This window comes from Gorilla gorilla, chromosome 3 (assembly GCF_029281585.2).
Source record: "Gorilla gorilla gorilla isolate KB3781 chromosome 3, NHGRI_mGorGor1-v2.1_pri, whole genome shotgun sequence".
Taxonomy (NCBI): Eukaryota; Metazoa; Chordata; class Mammalia; order Primates; family Hominidae; genus Gorilla; species Gorilla gorilla.
Genome location: NC_073227.2, coordinates 160,921,186 through 160,941,555, shown reverse-complemented (window position 1 = coordinate 160,941,555; position 20,370 = coordinate 160,921,186). Strand labels below are relative to the sequence as shown.

Genomic DNA, 20,370 nt, shown 5'->3' with positions numbered 1-20,370 from the left:
TTGGACATGTAAATGGAAACACTTAAAAAAACTAACATTTAGGAAAATCCTAAGGGCGTCAGATGCTTTGTATCTTCTTGCAAGCATTGCTTTCTGTACCAAATTCATTTCAAATAAAACTGTGCAGAGGAGAGGATTAGTTGGTGTGGTGGGGAATAAGATTAAGGTATGGTATAGTTGTTAAAAATGAGGCAGATCATTGTCTTTCTTTCCCCCCTTGTTTTTGGGACGAGGTGACACTTGTAGCATCATGGTCATGGCTTGACACTGAGCTTTGAGAGGAAACTAGACAAAGAGGAGAACATTTAGAAAGAAGCATACAGGAAGGTGCAAAGTCTTGAAACGATGTCACAGGAAGAACAGCTGGAAGACCTGGAGGTGTTTAGTCTGATTTAGGGGGTGATAGGATTGCTTTCTTAAAATATTTGAAGGACTGTCACTTGAAGAAGGGATTAAATGTGCTCTGTATGGCCTCAAGGGGATAAATTTAGGATCTCTGGTTGACAGTTATTAGGATCCAGGTTGTGGTTTAATAGATATATTTAAAAAGCCAATCTTATGAAAATTTAAGCTGTTCAAAGATGAAATAGGCTGCTTTGTGAGTAGAACTGTCCCAGCAAAAGTTGTTCATTTGCCTGGAACATTGGAGAGGGACAGGGACTTTGTCTATTCATTATTATATTTCTATGACTTGAAAGGACCTACCTGTACATAGGAGGAACTCTAAATATTTGTTGAATAAATTACTAAATGAAAGAAAATAGGTTAAGAAGTGACTTAATTCCTCCCCTCAATGTTATTTCCTTTCTCAGAAGTAACTACAGTCTGGAATCTCTTTCTCCAGACCCTCTTCTGTTCACTTACATATATATTATATATTATACATAATCACATATTCATTTTTTCTACATAAATGGAATCATATTATGTATACTTGTCTGAAATACACTTTTTTCTCTTTCATATATTTTAGAGAGCCATCCAAATTGGTGCATATAGATCCTCAACTCATTCTTTTTAACTGCTATATAGCATTCCATATTGTGACCATTTCATAATTTATTGAATGATTCTCTATTGATTGATACTTTGGTGGTTTCTTATTTTTTGCTAATTAAATGTTTCTGTAATGAACATCCTTATCCATATATCCTTGTACATATGTGAGCATTTCTGTAGCACAGATTTAGGGTTCTTTCTATAGATATAATATGTATAAAGAGAAAAAAGTTGGCGGAAAAATCTCTTAATCTAATATGGTTTAATATAGCACCTGAATCTTATTACAGCCCATTTTAGGGCAAATGATAATTATGTCTCCTTAACAATATGGCTTAAAAAAGTATCAACTCTAGTAACTAGTGTTGGTCTTTGCACAGAACATTACTAGTTTTTAAAGGCCGTGTATTTGGCAAATAACACATCTTACAGGAGTGACGTTCCTTTTTCTCAGCTGGCCCTTAAAGAGGTTTTACTGAAGGAGGAACCTGCTCAACCAGGCCCTGCTCATTCTGTGAAAGTGGGAAATTCACTTCCTTGAACAATTTTGTGGTTCTTTTTACCTTTCCTGAGCTTTGTGTTTCACAGGCTTGATTATATAGCTTTATTTGCAAAATGTATTTCAGTGGGTGATACAGAACCTAGGGTGTTCGTGGGTGCAGATTGGAGTGGTCATAAAAATCTCAGGTCTGTGAGTTGCCACTTCCTACAGGTTAAATTACCCTGACTAATCCAGTCATCTGTGTAACATGGTAATAACAACCTGCTGACCTGGCCAACTGTAGAAAATGCATCAAAATGGACTTGCTTCGACAGGCACCTTATAGCATTTGTTTAGACAGTGAGAAGTCCTATCAGTTTTCATTATACACAGGTGCTGCAGTGGTCTGAAGACTGCCCTTCATCAGAGTTCTTAGTTATTTTGCTTTCCCTTTGGCATAGCAGCTCCCTTACACTAAGATAATAATAATTACCGTCTATATTTTTACAGTAGCTGGAGCAACCTGGCTCCAGAATCTGTGCTCTTGGCTACTATATTTTTCTGCCTTCACCTGACTGCAGTGTTTCTTCTTGAAAAGGTTGTCTGAGCAACTGCATCTTCTAAATAGCCGTGTTTTGGCAAAGAGCAGTTCTCATCTATTTGACTTTCCTTTATCGGTCTGAACAGGAGCCACAATTCAGGGACATGGTAGTGCTGGTTCTTGCCAGGCCCTGCTGTTTTATGATGAGGTCCCCAACTTTGCTGTCTCCTGGCCTCACATACCCCTGGCCTTGAATGTTTCTCCTCTCCCCATCTCCTTTCCCAACATGTCATGTTCCACCTTTGTGACAGTGACAATAGGACCTGGAACCTTGTACAAGGTGCACGTGGCAATGATTTGACCCAGAGAGATAAACCAAGGGTGGGAATGTACGTGATTCGGCGCCTAAACTTTATATGTCATTCTCTACCAAATGATTCCAATAAACTAAGTATTATGCTTCAATTTATGATCTAGATTTGGTTTAGCCATTTTTTTGCCATTTAGCTGGGCCCATAGCATCTTATTGCTTCCTTCTTTATTCTGAACCTTTGGCTAGCTAACATAATGCAGCTATGTGCTCACTGTAAGCTTTAGGAAAGGGGGCTTCCTCATTCCATAGATAGCTAGGTGCCTTCTGTTTCAGTGGCTTAAATAGCAAAAGTTGGTTGTATACATAAAATTAAAAACTTCTCTCTTAATCTTGCACCTAGGCCATCCAGTATGATAAATTCAGAGATTCTTTTTTATTTTTATTTTTATTTATTTTTTTTATTTTTTGAGACGGAATCTCACCCTGTCACCCAGGCTGGAGTGCAGTGGTGCGGGCTTCGCTCACTACAACCTCTGCCTCCTGGGTTCAGGCAATTCTGCCTCAGCCTTCCGAGTAGCTGGAACTACAGGTGCGTGCCACCATGCCTGGCTAATTTTTTTGTGTTTTTAGTAGAGACAGGGTTTCACCATACTGGCCAGGCTGGTCTCGAACTCCTGACCTCGTGATCCACCCGCCTTGACCTCCCAAAGTGCTGGGATTACAGGCGTGAGCCACCGCGTCTGGCCCCAAATAAAGAGATTCTTAAAGGTGCTGCTCTGGTCATGCAATAACATTTCAACCTATAACTTTTCCTTAATTCTTTAGTTTAGCTACTCTACTGTCCCTCTGAGGAGTGCCATCTTATTTTTTGTGTGTTTGCCTCTAATATTTCATGGTTCTATTTCTTTTATTTCTAGCACTAGAATGTTTTCTTTCAAGGATGACTTTCACCTATATGCAAGGTAGACAACTGTCTTGCATTTTGCATGAAGTACACTTCCCTTTATATTGATTATAGATAAATGGTTATCTAAATGTTTTGAATACTAGTTATTTCATAGCTATCTGATTATAACAACTATTAGATAAAAACTATTTTCCAAAGACTATTGAGATTACAGCTGTTGCAATAAACATGTAATTTCTAATTCCTTTGGAAAACATTTTATTTTTATTTGAAAGAGTCTGGAGATGATTTATAATAGGTAATAAATGACTAAAATCAAATCTTAACCTTACTATGGATTTTGTTGTTGTTGTTAAGAGACAGGGTCTCGCTTTGTTTCCCAGGCTGGTCTCGAACCCCTGTTTTAAACTATCCTCCTGCCTTAGACTCCCAAAGTGCTGGGTTGATAGGCATGAGCCACTGTGCCCAGCTGGATTTTTGTTTTTAATATAACTCAAAAAGTGAGTGTTTCAGACCGTTTCTTTAAAGAAAAATGTGGCAAAGTTTCAAGACTATTCCAGCCTGGGCAACAGAGTGAGACTCTGTCTCAAAAGAAAAAAAAAAAAAAAAAAAAGACAACAGGGACTTACTTGCTCTGTCACCCAGGCTGGAATGCAGTGGCACCATCTTAGCTCACTGCAGCCTCCAACTCCTGGGCTCAAGGGATTCTCCTGCTTCAGCCTCCTGAGTAGCTGGGACTACAGGTGCCTGCCACCATGCCCGGCTAATTTTTAAAATTTTTTGTAGAGATGGTTTCTCACTATGTTGCCCAGGCTGGTCTCAAACTCCTGATCTCAAGCGATCCTCCTGCCTTGGCCTCTCAAAGTGTTGGAATTACAGGCATGAGCCACTGTGCCTGGCCTAAAGGCTAATTTTGACAGAATAGCCAAATAGCCATATGAATTTATAAATAGGAGTATCTTGTTAACATATACGCAAAGAAATTTGACATATGTCAGAATTCAACAAAATTTTCTGGATACTAAGTCAAAGAAGATATGAAAATTTAATTCTTTATTCTTGAGTTTGGGCTTCAGGATGCCTAAGTGATAATACTGCCAGAGTCCCCAGCTGGGGCAAAGCATAACATTCCCTTCCTATGCTGCCATCTTCTGTTCCTGGCTCCTTTTGTGCCCAGTTCTAATCCACTGTGGGATTTCAGTCCATCGTTTCCCCTCTCTCACTGGGGAGAGTGTGTGGCGATAGCAGTGGACTCCTTTGCCAAGCATGCAGGTGGCGTTTGTCTTTAATCACTTAAGGTATTTCCTCACGGTGGTGTGTGCAGATCAGCACCTCATGGGTTGTAACATTCTCTTACTATTCCCATCCTGCAGTAGCCCTCTGCCCGGAGATTCTCTGATGTTTGGTAAACAGAGGTGGTTTATATAAAGAAGCAACTTTCTCCGTTTAGAAGTTGTTATGGCTAAATGGTTGAAAATGTATTTTGCAGTTTAACTAGGAATTCTTAAATGGTTTGCAGCTGCTATTGGATTTTTTCACGTTCATTTTCTTCAATGAAGCATGGAGACAATGATTTTAGATTTGGATTTCATGCTACTTAATTCTTAGAACCTATTGAAGGAATATTTGAAAAAGTTGTTCGTGAAAATCGTAAATAACCACACTCAGAAATACTTCTGGCAAGTTGTATTTGTTAGAGTGGAATATGTCTGGATCCCACAGTGAACTAGGAACATGACATGGTGACTTGGTGGGTGACAAAATGTGACAATCAGGGATGTCTGGCATTCAGGCTATTGAAATTTAAATGGGCTATTGCTTTTTTAGTGTTGGCTCCTGTTCTTAGATTTAAAGGATTTATATGAATCATTCAGGGGCTTTTTATTAACTTTCAGTTTGTGGTTGAGATTGGAAGGAAGGCTCAGAAAGATGTAACAGTAGTTTCAAGTAAAGGAGCTTAATGATAGTGTGTGCCTGTGAGAATCATGCCTTCGTGCCCTCCACGGAGGCACAGGTTGTTTGTGTTACTGGTTTGGTAGGGTTCGTGTTTATCTGTGGTCTGGAATGTCAAAGGATTGCAAACTAGAGAACTTTGCTTTCCTCTTTATTCTGAAGTAATGGTGTAGGAGTTTCTGGTATTGACTTCTGGGGGTGGGGACCACCATATATGGAAGAAGAAAGGAGGATTGGCTGGCTTTGATATTCTCATCCACTTTTTCTAATGCCGTTTTCATTACTCTATTAACAAAGATAGTGCATACTTTGAATATTTATGTCTATCTTTTCCTTCAAAGTGTAATGCACACTTGTTTTCTTCAACTTTTTGTAATATATGTTTATGATACACTAAAGAGCAATAAATTTGAGGAGCGAGATAATTAGCTTTGACAGACTTACAGAAATGAGACTGTAAGAGGAAGAAGCAAGAGGATTGCTTAGAAAAAATATTTGATTACTGGGCTTGAGGAAAATTATCTAGAAAGAAAATTTTCAATGTTAAAACCCACAACCATATGGGTGGCATAGGTTGTAGGAAGAAATGACTACTTTTGTGACATTTTGAAAAAAATTAAACTTTGTTTATAGTTTAAAAAATTTTCTTTAGGCCGGGCGCGGTGGCTCACGCCTGTAATCCCAGCACTTTGGGAGGCCGAGGTGGGCGGATCACGAGGTCAGGAGATCGAGACCATCTTGGCTAACACGGTGAAATCCCGTCTCTACTAAAAATATAAAAAATTAGCCGGGCTTGGTGGCGGGCGCCTGTAGTCCCAGCTACTCAGGAGGCTGAGGCAGGAGAATGGCGTGAACCCGGGAGGCGGAGCTTGCAGTGAGCCGAGATAGCGCCACTGCAGTCCAGCCTGGGCGAAAGAACGAGACTCCGTCTCAAAAACAAAAACAAAAACAAAAACAAAAAATCTCCTTTAAAATTTTCAAAATAGAATTTTTAAATGGAGAAATTCAAAATACTGAATAATGAAATGGGAGGAAGAAAAAGCAACCCAGCCACTGGTGCTAAATTTCCTAAGGTTGTTCACATAGCCCTTTAACTTTAACCTCTTTCTTAGCATCATTGTTTATCATTTTTTGAGGAAACTTTGTTTAATAGCTAGCTTACCTTAAGAAATAGTTTTCCTTTCCCTTTGGTGGCTTATACATTTGGGGAACTGACCTTCAAGAAACGTGACTCATTTTGCACCAACTTGACTTAGTCATCCATCCAGCCTCTCCCAATTTGGGGATCCTTTGCAAAGGGAATGATTAAACACTGCCCATGTCTATAAAGAGGGAGATTAACCATGGGTTCGGTTAAATTACTCCTAATATTGTACATTATTTTTTATTTTCTGGACTAATAAGAAAACTTGACAAAGTGTAAGCGGTTGATTATGGCACAAAGTGGGGAGGGTTAAGATTCATGTCATCTGAGATAAACAAGGCTCCAGTATCGCCATTATTTCTGTGGCCCTTTCTCCCTGGGTTAAATTATGCCCTCATCCACAATGGAGGTCATGATAATATGCGGTGGGGGAGGGGGGCGAAGGGATGTATCTAGAACATTTTGGGATATACTGGGCTTATTGCTTATGAGAGAGGCAAGAGGAGGCTTTTTAGGGGAATTTCACTGAAAAATAAAATGTGCAGACACTTCACAGTCAAGGCTATGGGATGAATTACATTTGGCTCCTGCCACCTCTCAGCAGCAGGGTCTCTACACATGAACTAGGGAATTGCTTGAAGGAAGCCCCTCCCAGGAATGAGTGGGGAGAGCTGAAAGGTTTGGATTTCCCTATAAATTGAACCCACTGTCACCAGAGATCAGTGTGAGGGGCTCTGTTATAACGTCCAGCTTTTCTTCTGTCCACACCCAGGAGTTGCTCCTCTTCCTGCCAGCCCATTCTTAGGTCTTTTGTTCCTTGAATAAATATTATGTGGTTTGGTGCTCATTACTCTTTGATATGAAAAAAGGCAATTCATTAGGTTGAAGGAGAAGGGGGAGGGAGATACCATTTTTCACCGGTGCATCAAGCGTGGTTACACTGATTTGAATTCCCAGAAAAGTAATAAAACAGTGAAAATAATGATAAAACAGCTCCTGGGCTGACAGCTGTGCAGCACATGGGGACACTGAAGACAGGCCCCACTGTTGCAGCAGGACAATATTGTGGAGCATATGGTGCCATGGCAAGCCAGTTGTTGAACTCCGTGGCTGGCTTTTGTTTGGGGAACTCTCTCGGCATTGGGTGTATGGTGGCTCTTCAGAGACTTCTAGTCTCATTGGCAAGAGGGCTCTTGGCCCCATGCCAGCCTTGCTGTACGGTGGCTGACCCAGGCCATGTGGAAAAGCTCATGCTTGGAAAACATTCACTCCTCCTTACTTTGGTCACTAATCAAATCATTTGTTCAACAAATATAAATTGGAATCTTTTTTCACAGCAGCCCAGTGGCTATATTACAGAGGGACAGTTTCCTCCAAGGATGCCAATTAATTATTAAATGCGTTAATTCATTGGTGCTCAGTACTTCTTGTAGGAGTGAAAGTTGTTTTGTTTTTAATGCTTTCAGAGCACTTTGCACATGACATCTTTATTCTTAAGGCTTAAATAGCTAAAATCAGCAAGTGTCTAGAGCCAGGGTTGCTGCTAGAAAGGAGATAGAGTATTCGTCTATGTGGTTTTTACAAGACAGTGTTAAAATAGGCCTTTTGCTGAGCATGGGTCTATTTTTTAAATGTGTGAAGCCGGCATGTGTATGTGCATAAAAAGTCTCATTAACTCCACTTTCCTCCAGAGGGGTCTCCTTGGCTGCCCTGTGAGTGTGCTCCACTGTGGCCAGAGTTGCACCATCCTCCTGAGCCCTTTATGACTTCAGCACTTCTGTAGTTATAGACACCCATTCTGGTTTCTTTTCTTTTGATTCCAAAGTGCAAAGGATGATCCAGCAGGGCTACTCGGTCCTGGGAGAGGTTCCTTCAAACGCAGCAGAAGGCGAGGCTCAGAGAGAATCACACTCCATGAGGAGGGGCTGTAGCCCGTGCCATTGTGATTCGTGCCTGAGAATATTTTTATTGCAAGAGCTAAAAGGAGAAAACGGGTGATATTCACACTCTGATCGAAGAGCACCAAATGTCACCATATTCTTGGTCTCTATGGGACCTTTTTTTGCAGAACACCCATGAAGGTTGGTGGGGTTATGGTGCTGGGACAAGTGAATTTCTTTTTCTCATGAACAAATGTCATTAAAAGGCCAAAATCTACTGGAAAAAAATACACATGTATGTATATGTATATTTATTTCTGTGGTGTTTTTCTAATCGCTCATCGGAGTTTATATTTTAACACTGGGCTCTGCAAGGGGAACTGATATTTTTTCAGGCTTTAGTTTTTACATTTTTAATCACTGGTCTTGAAAAAATGTTTTTAAGTGGAGAACAGATCTGTTTACAAATCTGCTGTAAGTAGATATGCACTTGCTGTAGCATTCAGGGTTGGGGAACATCTATGCCTGTGCCCTGGAGGTGATTCAGAGCATCTGGAGAAATGATTGGGGTTCTGTTTTCTTCTTGACTTGCCTCGCTTGACTTGGTTGTACAAGTTCCTTGAGTGTGGGAACATCCTTTCAACCTTTCCTTTCCTTAATGTGTTTATACGAGTCAAAGTTAGGGGAAGTATTTCTGGTTTTACTTTCCCCGTACTTCCTAAGTTAGGGGACCAATCTACATATTCTCCCTTTAAGAAATGGAAGCAAGAAGATAATGAGCCTCAAAAGACCTGCAGTTGACTCTTCTTGCCCTGAGCACTGTGGAGCCAGTCATAGATAGCCAGTCCTGGAGGTTTTAATACAACTGTCACAACCTCCCTGGAGGGAGAGATGGGAGAGGTGGCAGAAGGGATGAGTATGGAATAAGAAAGTTGGAGAAAGAGGAAAATGGTGAGGGTAAAAATGATCAGACATTTTGAGGTGTTAAGTATGGGTAAAAAATCAAATAGATGAAGTATCCTTGTTTCTGTTTAATTAAATCTGTAAATATCTGTATACATATAGCCATTTTATGTTTACAGAATGAGACAGACATTCTGATTATGCAGCATGCTTATAGGATGAGTGGAGCGACAGTGAGACCTAGCTTACTCACTAGGTCACCAAATAAGTAGGTGGCAAAGTAAAAGAAGAAACAGGTTTTTGACTGTTCTACCTTTGCTACAGGTTTTCCAGTTGGATGAAGAAATAGGAATCTGAAAATGTAGCTATGTTGTTTTACAGACTATTAGGAAATATAATCTTTGACGGTTATGGGGACAGTTCAATTAAAAAAAAACTTGCCCCTCCATGTGATTTGTATTATAATTATTTAATACCTGAAGGACTCTTATGATTGAATTTTAGGGTGCTTCGTTTACATTCTAGCTGGTGAGAGTTGCAATACTATCACTTTGTGGTCCTCTAATTGCTGTCCCAAACATTCAAAAAATGCCCTGTGATTCAATTATAAGTATCTTTTGGGGACTGTGTAATTATATACTATGTAGTTATCATTATAAAGCACCAGGGAACATTAAGCCAATCAGATAGCTTTAGTGGCTGGATGTTCATAACCCTGTAATTGATACCACAAGGTGCTTTGGGTAATGGTACAAATTTTATAAGGCAGGACCACTGTAGTTTTAGGTTCAGGAAAGAGTTACATACTAATTTTTAAGTTACACAAATAGGACTTTTAAAGTAAACTCTCTTTTTTTTCTTTTTGTTGGCTTTTATTTAAACCTAGTCAAACACTGTAAATAAATATTTACCATGTATATGGCATGTAACAGCACATAGTGGCTCCTTTTGATAGAAATCCATCTCTGTTCTCCCCTCCTTTTAAAATAAATACAGGTATCAAAATAATCTTCAACATATTTTTGATAGTACTTATAGTCAGCACTCACATTTTGTAATAAACTCTTATCAAAGAGTGGACTGACTGATTTGTTCAGAATAAATGAAATAGGAAGTTTCAAGATGTAGACCGAAAACCTCTACAGCTCTCATTGAAAGGAAGGGGGAGGGTACAGTTGCATATGTAAAGCTATGTCTTTGTGAAACTAAAATTAAAACAAGAACAATACAAGAAAATATGCCGCATATAGGAAATAATTACTAGATATGTGTACCTAGTAATCTTTGAATTACAGAACAGTGAACAAATGTTTTCAGGGATGTTCGTGCAAAGTAAGAAGTCTTCAGCCTGCTCTTCCCAGGGCACCACGAAGGCATTTGCTTGCAGACGTTGCCTTCTTCGGAGCTCTTTTAAAGTGGTCGCCAACTCTCAACAGCAATTGCTTTTGAGTAGTGTTCAAACAGCCCTGACATGGGTCCCTTGGTATATCATTATCTAGTCTCATATTTAACCTTTTTCTAATAGCCTCCCCAAAGTCCAGAGTTTCCAGTTAGTGCCAGAGGAAGTTAGAAAAGGTGTTTTTTTCCTTGTCTTGACTGCACAGCTGTGAGAAACACAGGTATCTGAGAGTCATCTTTGTTTTTCCTTTCTTTGTCTATGAGGGACCAGTTATAATGGAAAGTAAAGTGACTTGTTGAGATAGGCCAAGCTTTGCAACGAGTGTCAACACACTAATAAGAACTTCCCTTTTTCCAGTTTTTTACTGAGCTCCTTGTGGATTCACTCTATTCTTACAGGAGAGAAGGGCAAGGGAGCACGAGCATTCGTGGACTGTGCCTCTCCTTTTCTGTATTCTTCAACTTGCCATTGCAGGAGCATGTGTACCAGTAAGAGGTCCGTACAAGCTGCAGAGTGTGGGCCGGGCCTGAGGACAGTGATTGCATGGGTGTAGGCTCCACCCTGGCACCTCTGTGTGGTGAACAAGACCTGTTTATCCAATTGCCGCACATACACACTCATGACTGCAGTGCCTTTAAATGGATGTTACTTTATTAGGAGAAGCATATGGAAATGATGACATCTCTGATGTCTCAAATAGAGACTGGAGACAGCAATCCTGAATGTATGTGGGTGGGGAACACCCTGGTGTCTCATTTTGAGTGGAGACAAGGGTCAGATGACCCAAAGAGCCTTCTCCTTCACCCTTCACAGCCCCTGGCTTGGTGCTGGGACAGCAGTAGACTGATTGCTGATGTTTGGGCACTGCTGCCAACATCACATACCACTGCTGCCCCTGAACTTGGACATGGAGATGGCAGAGGTGGATGAGATGGGCCATGGAGGGGAGAGCTAGATGGAAGAGGGAGGGAAAAAAATGAAATAGTAAGAGCAAGGAATGGTAGGTGACATTGGATGTTGACTATTACCCAGAATTAGTTTTTGAAATGGTGAGAGGAAAAGTTACTCCACTTTTCTTAGAGATAGCTTGTAGAAATTCCATTCTACTTTTCCTTCCTGGCTTGTTACCGTCTAAAGCATCTTTGTGGTTCTGCACAAATTCCAAGGTACCTTTTGCCTCTGTACTAAGTTCTATAGCAGAAGTAGCATGGAGGTCTGCAGGAGAAGTAAGCCCGCCTCTTGTGCAGAGCTCTTCCCTCTACTCCCTTACCACTGCTACAATGAACTTTGTGACCTTGAGCAAGTCACTTCATCTTTTAGGACCACACAACTCAAGGTTTGATTCAGTTGACTTTTAAGGGCACGTTACAGTGGAAGGAACAGATTTCAAATTTTTAGTAACTTTGCATAGCCATATTGGTACTACCTTAAATCCTAGGAATATCTGCATCCTTCTTCCTGGCTACCTAGAGGCCTCCACCGCTACAGAAACAAAAGAGGGCTTGACCTTCACTGAAATAACTGGAGGGTTTTGGCCAGCAGATAATAGTTTATTAATTGAATGTGTATGTGCATGCGCCCTGCTTGGAAGTAAGGTGAGTAGAATTAGGGCTAGTCAGCAAGATGTGAAGGGATTTTTCCTAATTCTGCTGGTCCTCTCTATTTAGAACCTGGGTCTTCCCTTTCCCCGTGCTCTCCTAGCACCTTATACATGACGTGGCAGTTGTCCTGTGTTGCTTATGGGTGAGTGGCCAGCGCTGGGTGGTGAGCAACTTGAAAGCAAGGTTTGGATCTGCCTCATAGGAGGAACTCAATAAATGTTTCTTGAATGAACCTGCATAATATTGACTATTTCATCATATCCTTATTAATTACAGCATTAGTCCTGAATTTCAGGGCTAGCATCTTGTAATATGGCTTGTAAGCTAGGCCTGTAAGCTTTTCTTCTGGTTAGTTGGGGCCACTTTTCTTGTCTTTCAGTTACACTTATCCGTCTGCTACCCAATGGTGGAACCAAGGCATACTTTAAAAATGCAATTTCTAAATGATTTTTAAGTAAAACTCTTCTTTCAGCAAGGCCAAATAATATCCAAAAGGTTTTAATCAGTTTTTAAAAATCATTGTTTAAGCTGCAGTTTTCAAGCCTTTGTAGCAGATAGGTGACCCTCAGAACAATTTTTTAGACTCTCAATTTCTTCCTAGGAGACTATCTCATACAACATAATACTGTACCACTTTTAGTTGAACTTCTTTTAGAAATAGGCATTTGGGCAGATAAAATTATGGGGGTGAGAAAATGGGCCAACCTATAGGACTCACAATATATGCAAACAATAGTCTAAGCGTAGACATTGTTCCTTCAATTCTAAGTGTTCATGTCTGTTTTTGGCCTGGGGTTTACATAGTGATTCTGCTGAGATGCACAGATAAACTGCTTGCCCCATGCCACAATTAAAAAACAAAAAGAGTACCTATTTGGTTTAAGTTTGGAAACAGAAGGTTTTTTTCCCAAGTTAACTTTCTTATCCGTCTTTTATCCTTCAATTATGTCTGTGCCTCTGCTAACACCTAGATTTATTATTGGTGCCTTTTCCACCATTGCAGATTCATTAGAATAGTAACAAATATTAGGTTGTTTTGTTTTGATTCTTTTTTTTTTTTTTTTTTTTTTGAGACGGAGTTTCGCTTAGGTCACCCAGGCTGGAGTGCAGTGGCACAATCTTGGCTCACTGAAACCTCTGCCTCCTGGGTTCAAGTGATTCTCCTGCCTCAGCCTCTCGAATAGCTGGGACTACAAGTGCACGCCACCATGCCTGGCTAATTTTTGTATTTTTAGTAGAGACGGTGTTTCACCATGTTGGCCAGGCTGGTCTCGATTTCTTGACCTCATGATCCGCCCACCTCGGCCTCTCAAAGTGCTGGGACTACAGGCATCAGCCACCGCGCCTGGCCGTTTTGTTTTGATTCTTAATCACCAGGTAGACTTGGGGTCTTTTCGTTGCTGTATGGATTGCGCATCAGCCTGAAAACTTCTGTTCTTCCTTTCGTTTCTACACGTTTGGTCTCTCTGGCAGACTGAGACTCAGCCTGTCTTTTCAGAGAACCAGGGGAAATTATCAAGCAGGCAAAATCTACCTACTCTTCTGCTTTACCTTTTAAAACTATGTGCTGCAGCTGAAATCAGTTTTGATTTAATTTGATCAAAAATAAGTGTCTCATTCAAAGAAGGTATGTGTAAGAATTGGGGGTAGGGGGGATTTAGAGTCACCTTCTTTGTAGAATTTTGGTTTGACCTTCAAACGGGACAACTTGTGTTCTAAGTTATTCCTGCATATAGCATCTATGTGGGGCCCAGAATTTGTCATGGCCTAGAAGGGGGCTTCCATGGTCCCACTGATGGAAAAAAGTGATAATACTAACAGCTCACATTTTCTGAGTGTGAGACACTTTTAAATGCTTTGCATGTTATCATCTCTTTCAGTTTTCACAATGACCTTCTGAGGCTCTTCTAATTATTGTTTCCATTTAAAAGATGAGGCTACCGAGTCCCCCGAGAGTTTTGATGATTTGTCACAGTTAATGAATGGCGGAACAGGGATTCAAACCTGGACATTATTGCTCCTGAGGCTGTGTGACTACGACTCTGATGACCTCTCGATGTTGGTCCTAGGAGGAGACCAATGGATTTAGGTCTTCGGAAGACTACCTATGCTAGTGGAGCATGATGGAAGGGAAATCTTGAAGGTTCACACCTAGTTGTTACTTGTTCCATTTACTCCCTGCCTGGGTCTCTCCACTCTGCCCTGACCTTAAGGACAGGGAGATGCTTCTGGCTTGCTGGGGTGTTAGTTCTTTCTCTTGCCCTGCATGTGGCCCACTAGCGATGGTTGTTGTGAAGATATACTGTCTATTTGTTTCCCTCCCAAATTGCCACAGTCAAAGTCTTCTCTGGGCTTGAGCACACATCTAGAGGACCACAGCATCTGCCTTTGTGTGGGGATAGCCTGCGTGGGTGCACCCTTTTTTGACACACAGAGTGCTTTCCAAGAGCTCCAAGTCCTTGGTGTTAGAAGGATACTCCTGCTGCAAAGATCCCATTGCCCATGGGGAGCTCTGAGCTGACATTCCCTAACAGAACCCAAGTAGTGGTCAGAGCTTGGGGCTCCTTAAAGGCAGGGGTGCTGCTGGGTCTGAAATAGTACTTTGGATATTGCAGGTGCTCCATACATATCCATGGACTTAGTTGATTTTTAGCCCTGCAGGTTGTTCCTCAGCACACGGTTCTTCTCTGAGCTCCATACTGCCCTCATCTTCGCTCATCTGTGACTGTATCTAAATTCTTCTCGAACCTATGAGTATTTTTGGCTTCTGCACCTCCTGAGGTGTGATGAGTTCTCTGTTTTTATGAAGAAGAGATCTTACCTTGTATTGTTCTAAAGCACCGTCTTAATTGAAGGTAGGAGGAGGAGTTTGGAGCAAACCAGAGAGGAATATGGACAAATGAGGGGCAAAAGAGAGCCAGGGCACAGCAGAAGGGGCCTCACCAGGGAGAAGAGGAGCTGCCTGTTCTGTCACTTAGCTCTCCATGATGTGCTGGGATGCCGTCTGTGAGGCACCGGACGAAGGCAATTTAGTGAAGTCACATTAAAGTGGCTCCAAGATTTGATGTCACAATAGGTCACTTTGGCCTTCTATTTATGATCAGCTCTTGATGTACACATAAAATTTTGGGAAGTAAGTAAAATATATATGGAGGTTTGGCCTGCGTTCTGGTGAATAAGGTCCAGGAGGTTAAATCTCTGTGCTTTTAGTACAGCTACTTGATATCTGGGCCTCATTTCCCTACCTGTAAAGCAGGGGTGGCAGTAGTTCCTTCCTCATAGTGTTGATGTGAGGACTGAGAGATAACAGCTCTTGTAGAATTTTCAGTAAAGTTCTGGATCCACAGTGAGCCTTCTATAAATATCAGCTGTTATTATTAGCAAACCACCAAGATGCCCACTATTGTGCCTCATGATGGCAGGCTCAGTGGGAAGCCAACATGTTTTCTCCAAAAAAGTAGAGCATGACTCTAGGTTTGTGGTGCTTGTTAGATGGAAGAGTCGAGCTTTTGCTGGCTCTCTATACTTCTCATGTGGAAGGTGCTTAGCATGTTTAGGCCCCATTGCGGTGACTATCAATGTGAGTCCAAATTCCCTCCACGCTTTCTATCTGTCACTCCTTTTGGACATACCATATACTGTCTCCCATCATTTATCATTGAATGGCCGCATGGCACCGCTTAGGAGCCAGATGCTGGGCTAAACATTGAAGTGACAACCATCTGGTTTACTGCCCCTCCCCTGCAAGAGCCTGAGGGCTCCATGGATGGAGGATGAAGGTACAAAACACAGGGCATGAGCAGGGAATCGTGAGTGTTTTGGTGTTGTTGAAACAGAAAGCTCAGGACGTAAAGTGGTGGAAGAAGAGGCTGGTGAGAGAGGCAAGGCAGTAGGACGTGGAGGGCCTTATCTGCCACACTCAGAAGCATAAGCCCTATGACATAGGAGAAGAGAAACCATCAAAGGATTATAAACGAGGGTGTGATGTCATCATGACCATACGAAAGACAGGTTTGAGACCAAAACTGGATGGAGGGAGGTCGGTGAAGATGTTACAGAATACTCAGCAGAAGATGTTGAAGGGCTTCAAGTAGGTGAGTAGTGGGTAGAGATGGAGATAGGAGACCATTTTCAAAATATATTAAGGAGTCCATTGTGTAGACAGGGGGTACTGAGAGAAATCAGCGATGACTTCCAGTTTTCTGGCTTGGAAAATGGTATTACTAGCCAATTTAGGTTTTGGAGGGAAGATGTTTGGTTTTGGACATGCGACGTTTAATGGGTGTATTTATGGTCCATTTTGAAGGGATGTCCGGTAGTCATTTGGATGTATAGGACTAGAGTTTAGCCAGAGGTCTGGGTTGCGGGTATAGACATTGCAGACGGCTGAAATTTCAGAGTGGGTGAAATTGGCAAAGCACATATAGCAGGAAAAGAGAAGAACAATGGCAGGAACTTTGGGAAACACAAGATTCAGTGTGTTCACAAGATTCACACTTTGGGAAACACAAGATTCACAAGATTCAAGATTCTGAAGGAGGCGATCCTTCAGAGGAGATGAAAAAGGAACAGTCCAGTTGGCGAGGAGCACCAGGAGAGTGGTGTAGTGAACACTAAGGAGAATATAGTCAGCATAATCACAGGCAGCGAGATAAGGACCAGTCTCCTGGGATTTGGCAACTGGAAGCTCCTGGCTTTTTGTTAGAGGGTTTACAATAGGATGGTGTCAGTAGAGGCAGTGGATGAAAATTATGGAAGAGGAGGGGCTGACTTGACTAAGGAAGAAATAGCATGTGTATGAGGGAAGAGACCCCACATTTAAGAGGGGCCCCTTTCAAGTAGTTGGTAAACCTTTTGGGGGTTGGAATGCCTTGAATATGTGTGGCTTCCTTTTTTTTTTTTTTTTTAAACAATGCTTATTACAGCCCTTTATTATTATTATTACTCTTTCAAAAGAGGGTCCATTAAATGGAATAATGGTGTTGCCTCTTTAACACCTGTACCTTGGCCAGGCGTGGTGGCTTACGCCTGTAATCCCAGCACTTTCAGAAGCCAAGGCGGGTGGATCACGAGGTCAGGAGTTCGAGACCAGCCTGACCAACATGGTGAAACTCTGTATCTACTAAAAATACAAAAATTAGCTGGTGTGGTGGCACGTGCCTGTAATCCCAGCTACTCAGGAGGTTGAAGCAGGAGAATCGCTTGAATCCGGGAGGCGGAGGTTGCAGTGAGCCAAGATTGCACCGCTGTACTCCAGCCTGGGCGACAGAGCAAGACTCTGTCTCAAAACAACAACAACAACAACAAAAACACCTGTACCTTATGGCTGGGCACTGTGGCTCATGCCTGTAATTCTAGCACTTTGGGAGGCCAAGGCTGGAGGATCACATGAGGTCAGGAGTTTGAGACCAGCCTGGGCTACATAGAGAGACCCTGTCTCTCTACAAAACAAACAAAGAGACAAACAAAAAACCTGTACCTTCTCCTCTACATAGGAGTGATGTGGTCAGTCAGTTTGCCTTGTGCATGAGTAAGTATATATGTGTCATATAATCTGGATTCTTGCAAAGCACAAATAAGAATAAAGTCATGTGATTACCAATACACTTTTAAACGTCTTTGTTTTTTTGAAATTACTTTTTTAAAGTTTTTAAATTAAAAGTCAGTTTTAAAGAAAATTAGAGACAATGTCTTGCTGTGCTTCCAGGCTGGCCTCAAACTCCTGGGCTCAAGCAATTCTCCTGCCTCAGCCTCCCAAATAGCTGGGACTACAGGCATGTACCACTGCACCTGGCTCCAATAAATTACTTTTTGTGGTGAATTCTTCATTGTTTCATATTATACACATTTGAGTAGCTTTTATTTTAAAATGTTCTTTTGTTTAGTATGTATCATTTATATGTGTTAATATTAATTTATATTCTGATATAAGTTGACATGTCTTTTAATAGAACATACATGAATGTCTAAATTTCAGAATATAGAAAAATAAGCTAAAGTTGGGCTTAATTAAAAAACCAAAGTCGATGCTCAAACTCTTTAATTATAATTAAAGGACATTAGAAAACAATTAATTTGTATGAATCATTTCTTTTGGAAGAATTTGTTGCTTCTGCGCTGTAGCATCTGACTCTTGGCATTGGATATAGGGCCTCTATCATCTGGGTATTTGCCTGTGAGGCTTGCTTCTGTGTGAGTTTCAGATACTGGAATTGCTCTCGTCATGACCCTAATCATGGCATTCAGGATGCTCATGGCTCTGCCACCTGCACCAGGGCTTTTCTATATTAATAACAAGGTGTAATCCATGTTTTCTAGCAGTTTACCAGCTAAAGGACTGTGAAGGAGGGCTACCTTAAGACTAATTAGTATTGCAAATAGGTCTGGTAAACCCTGAATGTCCAAATGCTAAATCTACTTTTCTAGCTGTTCCTGCTTTTTAAAGAGGTGCTTAGGCCTCTATTTTGTGATAGCTTTTGATTTCTTCTATTTTTTCACCTAGATTTTATTGTGCTTTTGGGGGTAACTTGTGCAAGGTCTCCAGACGCTTAAGAGAACACTTCCTAATGGTTATATTTTCCCAAATTACGAGAAAACTTGGAGATGTCTGAGCGTGTTTCCCTCCTAGGAACTCTCCCAGCCATACCTAGTCAGTGCTGTTTAAAAGGGGTTTTCACTGCATTAGGCACCAGCTAAGAGCTACAAAATAAGTCAGTATGGCTCTGTCTTGGGCATATTGAGGAGCTAATCAAGAAGGTTGTATCTTGGGCAATGTTTCAGAGTAGCCATCATTTTCAGCTTTCTATGCACAGATTTCAAGGTGCTAACATAGACATGACAATGTGCGTAGTGTGGTGGATTGAGACTAGATGTTCAAGAAGCCTCAAGGAAACTGGAGAGGAAGGGCAGAATGTGTGATTGTTAAAAACCTCAGAGAAAAGGGCAAGGTTAGGTAAGGCATTTTGACTACTCAAGGTGGAAGTCTGAGAAGAGAGAAAGCTAGTAAGTGGTTACTGATATATGTTTGGAAATTGTAGGAGAGAACTCTGGGTTTTTCCTAAAAACTGGAATAAAACAAGGGATTTTCATTTCAAGCCTTAGTCGCTTTGGGGTTCATTGTGAAATACGATGCAAAAACAGTGTTATTTGTTGTGAAGCTGCCTAAGAAAAGGTCTCACCTTGCACCACCTCAGAAGCCTTACAAAGGTGTAGGGTTTTTCCCTGCTCCTTTATCCTTTTTATTATGAATGAGTTCTTTCTTACCTCCCCAACTTCATTTTATTATTCAGAGTCTATGCAGCACCTGCCTACACAAAAAGAAATCAACCATCTTTTAAAGATGTTGGCCTCCTCACAATAGAATTTAAAAACTTTTGCTCCTTAAATGTTTCATCTTATTCAGATCTAAGTGATGGGGAACAATAATGGACTTCAGATGTGAGTCTTCTGATGGGGTAGGCTGTACTTTTTTTCTGTGGCTCCAAATGACATCCCTCTGGACGGATCAGACTTAGGAACCAGAAAACAGAAGACCTAATGAAAGTTACATTTGAGAGAGAGAAAGAGAAAATAGGAAAGTATATTCAAGAAGTTCACCCACCTTGACATCTTAGAATAATCAATTTCTCACCTACTTGTAAAAGTACATCTTTAAAAAAAAAAGTACTCACAATTATACTATTCAGTAGTGACATGTACTATGAAGTTGGGGTTTAACTTTTTAGACCTTTATAATTATGTGAATATAAACATAAATGTACCTTTTTCCTTTTTCCAAAATTGTCAATCCCTTATGAATAATTTTATGGTTTATTCTGTGTGTATTTTTGTAAGCTGTCTTAACAAACCTTGTTTGGGACAGGATAGGACTAAATAAATATGAAGTCACATTGCAGTAGAAAAGTAGCTGTGGTCTGAAGTGTGCCAGTCCTTTGTTGATTGTAGCTGTATCTTTAAAAAGCTGCAGAGCAAAAAAAAAAAAAAAAAAAAAAAAAGCCGCAGAGCTTTACCTAGAAGAAGTTTGAAATGCTCAGAATTTCTATTTTTGTCTGATTTTGAGTATCATGGCCATATTGGTTTACTAGAGAATAGGAGAGATTGGAGTAGAGAGTAGGGAATAGGATGAGATAGTAAGAAAAGTATTTCAGGAAAGCTCAGACCTTACCAGCAGGTTAAAAACTCTTAAGTATTTGAAGTCCTTAGAGATATTTACTTCAAGTTAACTATTGGTGTGATTTATTTTAAGAAAT

General features: G+C 40.8%; 1 protein-coding gene and 1 long non-coding RNA gene across 3 annotated transcripts in view; one reads left to right on the top strand and one right to left on the bottom strand.

Moving 5' to 3' along the window:
* MAML3 (mastermind like transcriptional coactivator 3) overlaps positions 1 to 20,370 on the top strand; it is a 435,963-nt gene that overhangs the window by 11,298 nt on the left and 404,295 nt on the right. The gene's annotated exons all lie outside the window — the stretch shown is intronic.
* LOC129533066 (uncharacterized) lies at positions 11,154 to 15,120 on the bottom strand. Its single transcript, XR_008679088.2, has 2 exons — positions 15,065 to 15,120; positions 11,154 to 11,471 (listed from the first exon to the last, which is right to left on the bottom strand). It is a non-coding gene; the product is annotated as an uncharacterized lncRNA (long non-coding RNA).